Here is a 10437-nt window from a genome sequence, read left to right on the forward strand (position 1 = left end):
GTAGTAGGCTCAAGATATTTAATAATGGTTGGAGAATCAAAACCAACATATATTCCCATCCTCCTTTGAGGTCCCATTTTTGTTCTCTGTGGTGGTGCAATAGGGACGTACACAGAACATCCAAATGTTTTGATATGGGATACGTCTGGCTCATGACCCGAGAGTAATTGGGATGGAGAATATTTATGTTCACTGGATGGCCTTATGCGTATTAATTCAGCAGCATGTAATACCGCATGTCCCCAAGCTGATACTGGTAGCTTCGACCTCATGAGTAATGGTCGAGCAATCAACTGGATTCTTTTAATGAAGGATTCGGCCAATCCGTTCTGTGTATGTACATGTGCCACGGAGTGTTCCACACTTACCCCCATGGACATACAGTAATCATTAAAAGCTTGGGAACTGAATTCACTTGCATTGTCAAGACGTATAGTCTTTAGTGGAAAATCTGGAAAATGGGCTCGCAGTCTTATGATCTGTGCCAATAGTCTTGCCAATGCTAAGTTTCTAGATGATAATAGACAAACATGCGACCATCTGGTCGATGCGTCAATGAGGACCATAAAATATCGAAATGTCCCACAAGGTGGGTGTATTGGTCCACATATATCACCATGTATTCTTTCCAGAAAGTTTAATGTTTCCTTACTCACCTTTCCAGGTGATGGCCTTATTATTAATTTCCCTTGTGAGCATGGAATACATGTAATGCTCATAGGGATAGTTATCCTATCTTTCAAGGAATGGCCAGTTGAGCTCGAGATTATTTTGCGCATCATGGATCTGCCAGGATGGCCAAGCCTTTCATGCCATTGTTTAAAGGCTTCTCTGAACTCATTAGGAATTGAAGTGTTAGCCTCACTCGATTTTATATTGGCACAATAGAGGCCTATTGATATAGCAGGGATAGTCTCTAGGACTTTCTTATGGCCTTGGGCATTTTCATAAATCAAGAGGAATTCTTTCTTTCCCTCGCCCCTAGTTTCAACATGTAGATCATTCATGCGAATGTCTTTGAAACTTAACAGATTTCTCTTTGATTTAGGAGAATATAATGCATTAGAGATTTCTAAATGCGTGCCTTTAGGCATCACTAAGTGAGCCGGGCCATGGCCTTCAATAAGGCTGGCCGGTCCTGCTATAGTATTGATTTTGGCACTCTTTAAAATGAGGTTAACAAAATATCTTTTGTCTTTTAATATAGTGTGACTTGATCCACTATCCACTACTAGCTGGTTCTTGTCTTCTTTCATTTCTGAAAATAGACAAGAGTCAACACCTTAGATATTACTTAAGGTTTAAAGTATGTTTTAATGGCTTTGTTTTATGTTCTTAATAATTTCAACTTTGTATAAGGCATATATAAAGTAAAAACTTTATTTCATAAATAGAATTGCCAAAGTCATAGAACAAAAGACATAAAGCCAAATCAAGAATTCAAAATGCAAAGACAAAAGCAATATGATATCGAAATCTTCATATTCAGCCACTTGTAAGGAGGTCTGAAGTCTCAAAGTCCTCATGATCATCTTTGTCATGGGCTTGATCATCCTCATGGTCCAGATCATTCTCATCATCATAATGGACCAAATTTGCCTCAGAGTTCTTGCCCTTTATGCTCTCCTGGTAGAGCTTAACAAGGTGTTGGGGAGTTTTGCATTTATTAGCCCAATGATTGGTCATCCCACAACGATAGCAAGCAGATTTGGTCGAGCTCGAGCCATGGGTTTTGAAGTCGGACTTATACCCACGGTTAGCTTGATGACCTCGGCTATAGCCTCGGCCTCGGCTGCGACCAAGATGGTCTCGTGGTTGAAATCCACGGCCACGTGGTTGAAACCCACGGTTACGACCTTGCCATCTACCACGGCCTCTCATGCGACCACGGTATGACTCTCTTGGAGTCTCATCTTTTGGCTCTACGGCCGCATGTGCCTCAGGCAATGCTTTAGCACCAGGAGGCCTTAGCTCACTGTTCATCATGAGCAACTCATTGTTTTGCTCAGCTAGCAACAAACAAGAGATTAAGGCAGCATAAGTGGAGAAACCTTTCTCTCGGTACTGTTGCTGAAGCACAACATTGCTGGTGTGGAATGTGGAGAATGTTTTCTCCAACATATCAGCATCAGTAATAGTCTCACCACAAAGTTTCAACTTTGAGACTATTTTGAACAAAGCCGAGTTATACTCTTCCACAGACTTATAGTCTTGGATTCTCAGGTTTCTCCAATCATAAAGGGCTTTTGGCAATATCACAGTTTTCTGATGATTAAATCTGGTTTTCAACTCTGTCCAAAGTTCCAGAGGATTCTCAATTGTGAGATACTGGTCCTTGAGACCTTCAGCAAGGTGATGGCGAATGACAACAATTGCCTTGTAATTATCCTTGTCTGATGGCTCAGTGCCTTCAGTGATAGTATCACCAAGGTTTCTGGACCTTAAGAGGATTTTGGTATCAAGCTCCCATTGGAGGTAATTATCTCCGGAGAGATTGAGGGAAGCATATTCAAGGTTGTTGATTTTCGACATCTGAATCAAATATCCATAAAGGAGTAAGGATTCATAATATAATTCAGGATTTGAATTTATATGCCAAGGGGATTGATGATTTATTTAATGATGGTTTATTATGCATTTTATTTTTCAGAAAATATTTTATATGCATTAAAATGTTCAAGATATTTGTAAACCAAAATAGATTTTCAAAATCGGTTTAAAACTTGGTTTATAATTTCAAATAAAGCAAATATACTGAATTTTAAATGGAAACCGATTTTGTCTAACTATATGCAAACAGTGTGAATCATTTAGATGCAAACAACATGAACCACTTCAGACGCACTAGTATCATCATTGCTAAAGCTATGCGAACATGTATGATTGGTTTCAATTATGTGATACCTATGTCCAGTTTTAACAATATGATAGTTGGATGCATGCAAAGGTCAGTTCATGGATGATTCAAGTTCGATCTAATGATTTACTAAATGATGCTATCAGGTATGCAAATGATCAGTACATAGTTTTAATCATAGAATCAGGTTCAAGGATGAAACTAGATCAAGTTTTATTTTAACTAGCAAACTATGTGATCAAAATTCAGTATGAGATAAATTCAATATGTTGGTTTAGAAAATAATTATCAGTCAAAGATATGCACTTAATAAAATCGATTATGCATATATAAAATCATAAAAGATTTTTAAAACTTTGATAGTTACAAAACAAATATTAAAAGTCAAGGATATGCAATGAATGATTTTAATTTTGATTTTATTGGTGGGTTGACTGATTTTAGAGGAGCTGGCCGAAAATGGCACAGCAAGGATTTGATGGAATTTTGTTTTGGCCAGATTATACACTTATGTTTATCACATCTGGTAAAATGGCCAAACAAAAGGATTGAATCAAAAGGTTTAAGCTTTCTCTAATAATTTTATGATTCATAAGTTTTTATAAACAAGATTCATGTAGATCTTTAGGTATTTTGATAAGTTTATAAGTTTTTAGAGAAACATAGAACCTTTAGAGAATTTTAAGTTTTATGGATTCAAAATACTTTTAGAATCAAGTTTCATATGGATCATATGGATCATAGAAACAAGATTAATATTTTAAATCCATAGATTGTTTATAAGTTATGGATTCATATAGATCCTAGATTTCTTTCAGATATAATGGTGTTCTTTAGATTTCAAGGTTTTGATTTGTTTACCTTTTTCACCACAAGAATCTGAGAGGACCACCGTGAGAGTTGGCCGGAATTTGAGAGAGAGAGGAGTTTCCGGCGGAGAGAGAGAGGTGGCCTGGTGGAGAGAAGGCTGAGCGCCGGTGGAGCAAAGGCTGAGCACCGGAGGAGCTGGCCGGAAAGGGGAACGCCGGCTGAGAGAGATTTCTCAGGTGGAGAGCACAATCGTGCTGATAACGTGTTAGAAATATGAGAGAAGTGTTGCTGTGAAAGTTGTGTCTTTCTCATTAGCTCTCACTATCAATATATAGTGAGGTTCATTAGGGTTTACAACAAGGAGAGAATCTACACATTTAATACATATTGACCACAAAGATAGACTTGGTCAAAGCTCATAAATGCTCCGGTTGAATGAGTCTTCATCTTGACTAGTCTCGGACGGAATGTAGACGGACCGGAGACGGATGTAGACGGGCCGGATAGTCTGGTCGGATGTAAACCTCCTTGATGGTTAATGGCAATCCACATATCCATTCATGGATTTATAACAGTATATAAGAAGATCCCGTCGAGGTTCGAGATTTTTACTTGGTGAAATTCACTCTCAACCTAATATTTCAGATTGGCCGATGAAATGCAGCCCGCATGTGCACAAGTCTCGGCCAAAAGCATCCTGACGGGAGCATTAAAACCCAAAAGAGTTAATTCATCCCTTCAGTACGCTTGCCCATCAGTACGCTTGGTCTCGATCATACCAAGGAAAAATGTTAACACCTGGTTGGATGATGGAAAGTCGAGCCAGCATAAGTACTACTTGGACCAATCAGACTGACTTGGACAGTCCAGTCCATCAAAACTCGAGTTTATGTCCAGATCAGTACACGGATCAGTCCACGGGAAGGGCCAGCATGCTGATATGTGTACTGACATGGTGCATCAGTTGTCCAAAATCAGTACACGGACAGTCCACGGGAAGGGCCAGCATGCTGATATGTGTGGTCAGCATGCTGATATGAGTTCAGTACACGGATCAGTCCACGGGAAGGACCAGCGTGCTGATATGTGTACTGACATGGTGCATCAGTTGTCCAAAATCAGTACACGGACAGTCCACGGGAAGGGCCAGCATGCTGATATGTGTGGTCAGCATGCTGATATGAGTTCAGTACACGGATCAGTACACGGACAGTCCACGGGAAGGGCCAGCATTCTGATATGTGTACTGACATGGTGCATCAGTTGTCCAAAATCAGTACACGGACAGTCCACGGGAAGGGCCAGCATGCTGATATGTGTGGTCAGCATGCTGATATGAGTTCAGTACACGGATCAGTCCACGGACAGTCTGTGTGTACTGAACAGACAGCCCACGTGGGCCAAAATCACCCGAACAGTCCACAGGAAGGGCCAGCATGCTGATATGTGTACTGACGGACGACCACGGACGTCCTGTGGGACGACCACGGACGTCCTGTGTGTACTGACGGACGTCCTGTGTGTACTGACGGACGTCTTGCGTGTGCTGACGGACACACGGACACACACGGACAGCCACAGACGTCCTGCGTGTGCTGACGGATGTCCTGCATGTGCTGACGGACGTCCTGTGTGTGCTGACGGACGTCCTGTGTGCACTGACGGACACACGGACACACACGGACAGCCACGGACGTCCTGCGTGTGCTGACGGACGTCCTGCGTGTGCTGACGGACGTCCTGTGTGTGCTGACGGATGTCCTGTGTGCACTGACGGACACACGGACACACACGGACAGCCACGGACGTCCTGCGTGTGCTGACGGACGTCCTGCGTGTGCTGACGGACGTATTGTGTGTGCTGACGGACGTCCTGTGTGCACTGACGGACACACGGACACACACGGACAGCCACGGACGTCCTGCGTGTGCTGACGGACGTCCTGTGTGTGCTGACGGACGTCCTGTGTGTGCTGACGGACGTCCTGTGTGCACTGACGGACACACGGACACACACGGATAGCCACGGACGTCCTGCGTGTGCTGACGGACGTCCTGCGTGTGCTGACGGACGTCCTGTGTGTGCTGACGGACGTCCTGTGTGCACTGACGGACACACGGACACACACGGACAGCCACGGACGTCCTGCGTGTGCTGACGGACGTCCTGTGTGTACTGAACAGACAGCCCACGTGGGCCAAAATCACCCGAACAGTCCACGGAGCGTGCTGATATGTGTACTGATGGACAGCCGGACGTCCTGTGTGTGCTGACGGACGGCCACGGACGTCCTGTGTGTGCTGACGGACACACACGGACGTCCGTGTGTGTACTGAACAGACAGCCCACGTGGGCCAAAATCACCCACGGACAGCCAAAATCACCCGAGAAGCCAAAAATGCAAAAATTAATATTTTTGAAGAAAGTTTTCTGAATGGAAACATCAAAAATATGTCAACAAAGAGTTTAGGATGTCAAGGGTTGATCAAAAGTTGCTGTAGACATCCGTTTAGACCACAAAACTCCGACCTTTTTAGCATGCAAAAGACATGGTTAGAAGCAAAAGAAATTTATGAAAATTTTCCAGAAAATAGCTTTAACCATCCTTATGAAGCATGCAAAAAATCAGATTCAAATTCGAAGTATTTTTTTTTTACATTAAAAATACTCCCCGGAACACAACCAATGTCTACTGGTGACAGACTGAAAAAAAGCGTTTTGTATATATAAGAGGTAGGCACTCTCTTGAGCCTCCTACCCCCCAGTACCCGAACGGTTCGGGTACGTAGTGTTGGACTGTTCGGTCCAACACTATCGAGGGCTGGGTTGAGGTCGATGGCCGGATTGTCCCCGGTGAATTTTCCGGGAACTTTTCCGGCGAATTTTCCGGTGGACCGTTTTGCCCCTAACTTCAAATTTTCGCGCTTGCATGGTCTTGGCCTGGTTTCATCCGTCTTCCAGTTGCTTTTTTGATTACATCTCAAGAGTGGTTGGAAAGATTGATGTTAGCGGGGCAAATGAACATTCGGCGTATGAGTGGTGATTGGATAGCTAGTGTTTGTAGGCTCTGTGCTCGCGCACCCAACTACAGACCAACTATCCTCCTCAGTTTCTTCACTAGCATAGTTTTATGCTTATTGAACTGATCCGGGGCCTGTGTTGCGTACTGTTGTAGTACCCACGACTGAGGTTCCCATCATCCGCAAAGGTCCTACCACAAGGTCCGGCTCAAGGGTTATAAGAGCTGGATTTGCCAAAGCTGTCCAGGAGTTGCTTGCACAGGAACAAACCGGATTCAAGCAACTATTGATCCAGGAGTTGGCCGACTTAAAGCTTGAAGACACCAGCGAGCCATTAGAGGTTCCAGAATCCTTCCATTCAAGCCAATTCTCCTCCATCGACCAGAATGAAGCCGGCCTGATCATTTCCACCTTCATCCTCAATCCATCCAACCAACTTGCTTCCGGTTCAGAGATGTAGCCGTCCATCAGAAGGAGTAGTATGTGTTGTACACTCTTTTTCCTTATCGGGTTTTGTCCCACTGGGTTTTTCCGAAAGGTTTTAATGAGGCAACATGCAAGCATACTATGAGTTCTGATCCGGACATCTCAAGCCGCGACCGGGCTATTGCTTTTCTTTAATTTATTTCGGTTAAGACTATGGTCCTTTGTCTAGGCCTTTTTATCTTTTAGAGTCCATTAAGGAACAGCTATTTAAACTCTTGTAGTAGCCAAATTTTCGGCAAGTCTTTTATGAAATCGTTTTTGCTTTAGCAAAGAAACCCTAAGTCTTTCAGTTGTGTGAAACATTGAGAGCAGCCGCGTGACATATCAAAGAGCCGATCCATTGTTCTTTGTGGCGTCCATCGATCCATTCCATTCCTTCTCTGAATCTTGAGAGACACACACGTCCAACAAGAGCCGGAGCCATAACTATCCTCCTATCCGACTTAGGCATCTCGCTGAGAGAGACATACGTCCAGCAGCAGATTCCATCCGCCAATCTACTCCTTTCTCTATCTTTTGTTTTTAGATTTCATTCATCCAATTCTATAAAAACCAAAAGAATCATATCTTGTTCTGTTCTTGTTCCTATTGAAAACTCACTAAAGGTTCCTATCTGTTGCAGGTTCGATCACAAGCAAGAGACGAGCCAGCCCGTACCATCCATCCGAGACAAGGCTGAACCGCGGATCGGTCATCCGTCCGTCCGTCCGTCCGTCCGTTCGACCCTCCGACCCATGCCTACAACATTTTGGTATCAGAGCTGAAGTTTCCTGCGAAACTCAGTTCTTCCTGAACCCTAGCCGTCACAATTCAAAAAAAAAATATTTACTTTCCTTTTTTAAAAAATTTCGGATTGTTCTCCATGTTTTCTATTTTTGCATTTAAAAAAAAAAAAATTCAAAGAAGTTTTACTTTCTTTCCAAGTTTTCAAAAATCAAAAAAAATATTCATCTTTCCTTTTTTTTTTAACTTGATTCAATTTTTACCATAAATTTTTGCATTTACTCTTAGCCTTGGTCGATACTCAAAGTATCCGACCCAAGCAACTATTTAACCCCCCCCCCCCCTTGCCTTTTAATCCTTCTTTGAGTTTCTTTGCAGAGAACTATGGGAGATGTAGGTCAAGACCAAGCGGCCATAAACGCTCAGCTCTTAGCTGACAATGAAGAACTGAGGGCGAGCCTTAGGACTATCACCGCCGAGCTTGCTCAGATGCGGCAGGGAGGCAGGCCCAACGGACCTCGACCACCAGGAAGGCATCAGCCGGACCCGCATGACACTGACTCGGACGCGGACAGTACCGATGATACGCGCAGTCAGGACGAGGAGAGGCCAAACCGGGGAGGTAGGAGGAACGCGCGAGGACCCCGGGCCCAAGTAGGAGGAGGCCGCGACCATAGGGGAGGTCGAGACCGAGAGGAGGAAGAGCCTTGGTTGGGAGGCAAGGCGCTTAAGCTTCATCCCCCAACGTTTGCCGCAAGGTTGATCCGGATGCCTACATCGTGTGGGAGAAGCGCATCGAGTACATCTTCGACTATTATCAATATAGTGAGGCCAAGAAGGTTGCCCTAGCAGCAGCCCAGCTGACGGACAATGCTCTTTCGTGGTGGGATCGAGACGTTGCTAAGTCCGGGCCAGTGTGGAGAGCGCGTAATTGGACCGAGATGCGGACCAAGCTTCGCGCGAGGTACATTCCATCTTACTACCAGCGTGATGTGCTAAAACGTTTTCGTAAACTTACGCAGGGAACTAAGACTGTGGAGGAGTACTTTGAGGAGTTCGAGGCACTTAGGAATAAGCTTGAGACCGACGAGCCCGAGGAGACAATGATGTCCCAATTCCTGGAAGGGCTGCAAGACCGCATTGCCCGCAAGGTGGAGAGACAACACTATGAAGACTTCAACGATCTATTGCACTTTGCTACGCAAGCCGAGCAGCACATCAAGCGCAAGACGGCCAGTACCAGCCGCAGCAAACCTGCTTGGACTCAACCGGGTTCAAAGCAAGGCGACAAGGGCAAGACGATTGAGATTGAGAGCCGATTCAAGACCAACCAGGCTGATAGTTACAAAACAAATAATTATCAGTCAAAGATATGCACTTAATAAAATCGATTATGCATATATAAAATCATAAAAGATTTTTAAAACTTTGATAGTTACAAAACAAATATTAAAAGTCAAGGATATGCAATGAATGATTTTAATTTTGATTTTATTGGTGGGTTGACTGATTTTAGAGGAGCTGGCCGAAAATGGCACAGCAAGGATTTGATGGAATTTTGTTTTGGCCAGATTATACACTTATGTTTATCACATCTGGTAAAATGGCCAAACAAAAGGATTGAATCAAAAAGGTTTAAGCTTTCTCTAATAATTTTGTGATTCATAAGTTTTTATAAACAAGATTCATGTAGATCTTTAGGTATTTTGATAACTTTATAAGTTTTTAGAGAAACATAGAACCTTTAGAGAATTTTAAGTTTTATGGATTCAAAATAGTTTTAGAATCAAGTTTCATATGGATCATATGGATCATAGAAACAAGATTAATATTTTAAATCCATAGATTGTTTATAAGTTATGGATTCATATAGATCCTAGATTTCTTTCAGATATAATGGTGTTCTTTAGATTTCAAGGTTTTGATTTGTTTACCTTTTTCACCACAAGAATCTGAGAGGACCACCGTGAGAGTTGGCCGGAATTTGAGAGAGAGAGGAGTTTCCGGCGGAGAGAGAGAGGTGGTCTGGTGGAGAGAAGACTGAGCGCCTGGTGGAGCAAAGGCTGAGCACCGGAGGAGCTGGCCGGAAAAGGGGAACGCCGGCTGAGAGAGATTTCTCAGGTGGAGAGCACAATCGTGCTGATAACGTGTTAGAAATATGAGAGAAGTGTTGCTGTGAAAGTTGTGTCTTTCTCATTAGCTCACACTATCAATATATAGTGAGGTTCATTAGGGTTTACAGCAAGGAGAGAATCTACACATTGAATACATATTGACCACAAAGATAGACTTGGTCAAAGCTCATAATGCTCCGGTTGAATGAGTCTTCAGCTTGACTAGTCTCGGACGGAATGTAGACGGACCGGAGACGGATGTAGATGGGCCGGATAGTCTGGTCGGATGTAAACCTCCTTGATGGTTAATGGCAATCCACATATCCATTCAATGGATTTATAACAGTATATAAGAAGATCCCGTCAGAGGTTCGAGATTTTTACTTGGTGAAATTCACTCTCAACCTAATATTTCAGATTGGCCGA

The sequence above is a fragment of the Brassica napus genome, unplaced genomic scaffold (assembly GCF_020379485.1).
Source record: "Brassica napus cultivar Da-Ae unplaced genomic scaffold, Da-Ae ScsIHWf_798;HRSCAF=1144, whole genome shotgun sequence".
Taxonomy (NCBI): domain Eukaryota; kingdom Viridiplantae; phylum Streptophyta; class Magnoliopsida; order Brassicales; family Brassicaceae; genus Brassica; species Brassica napus.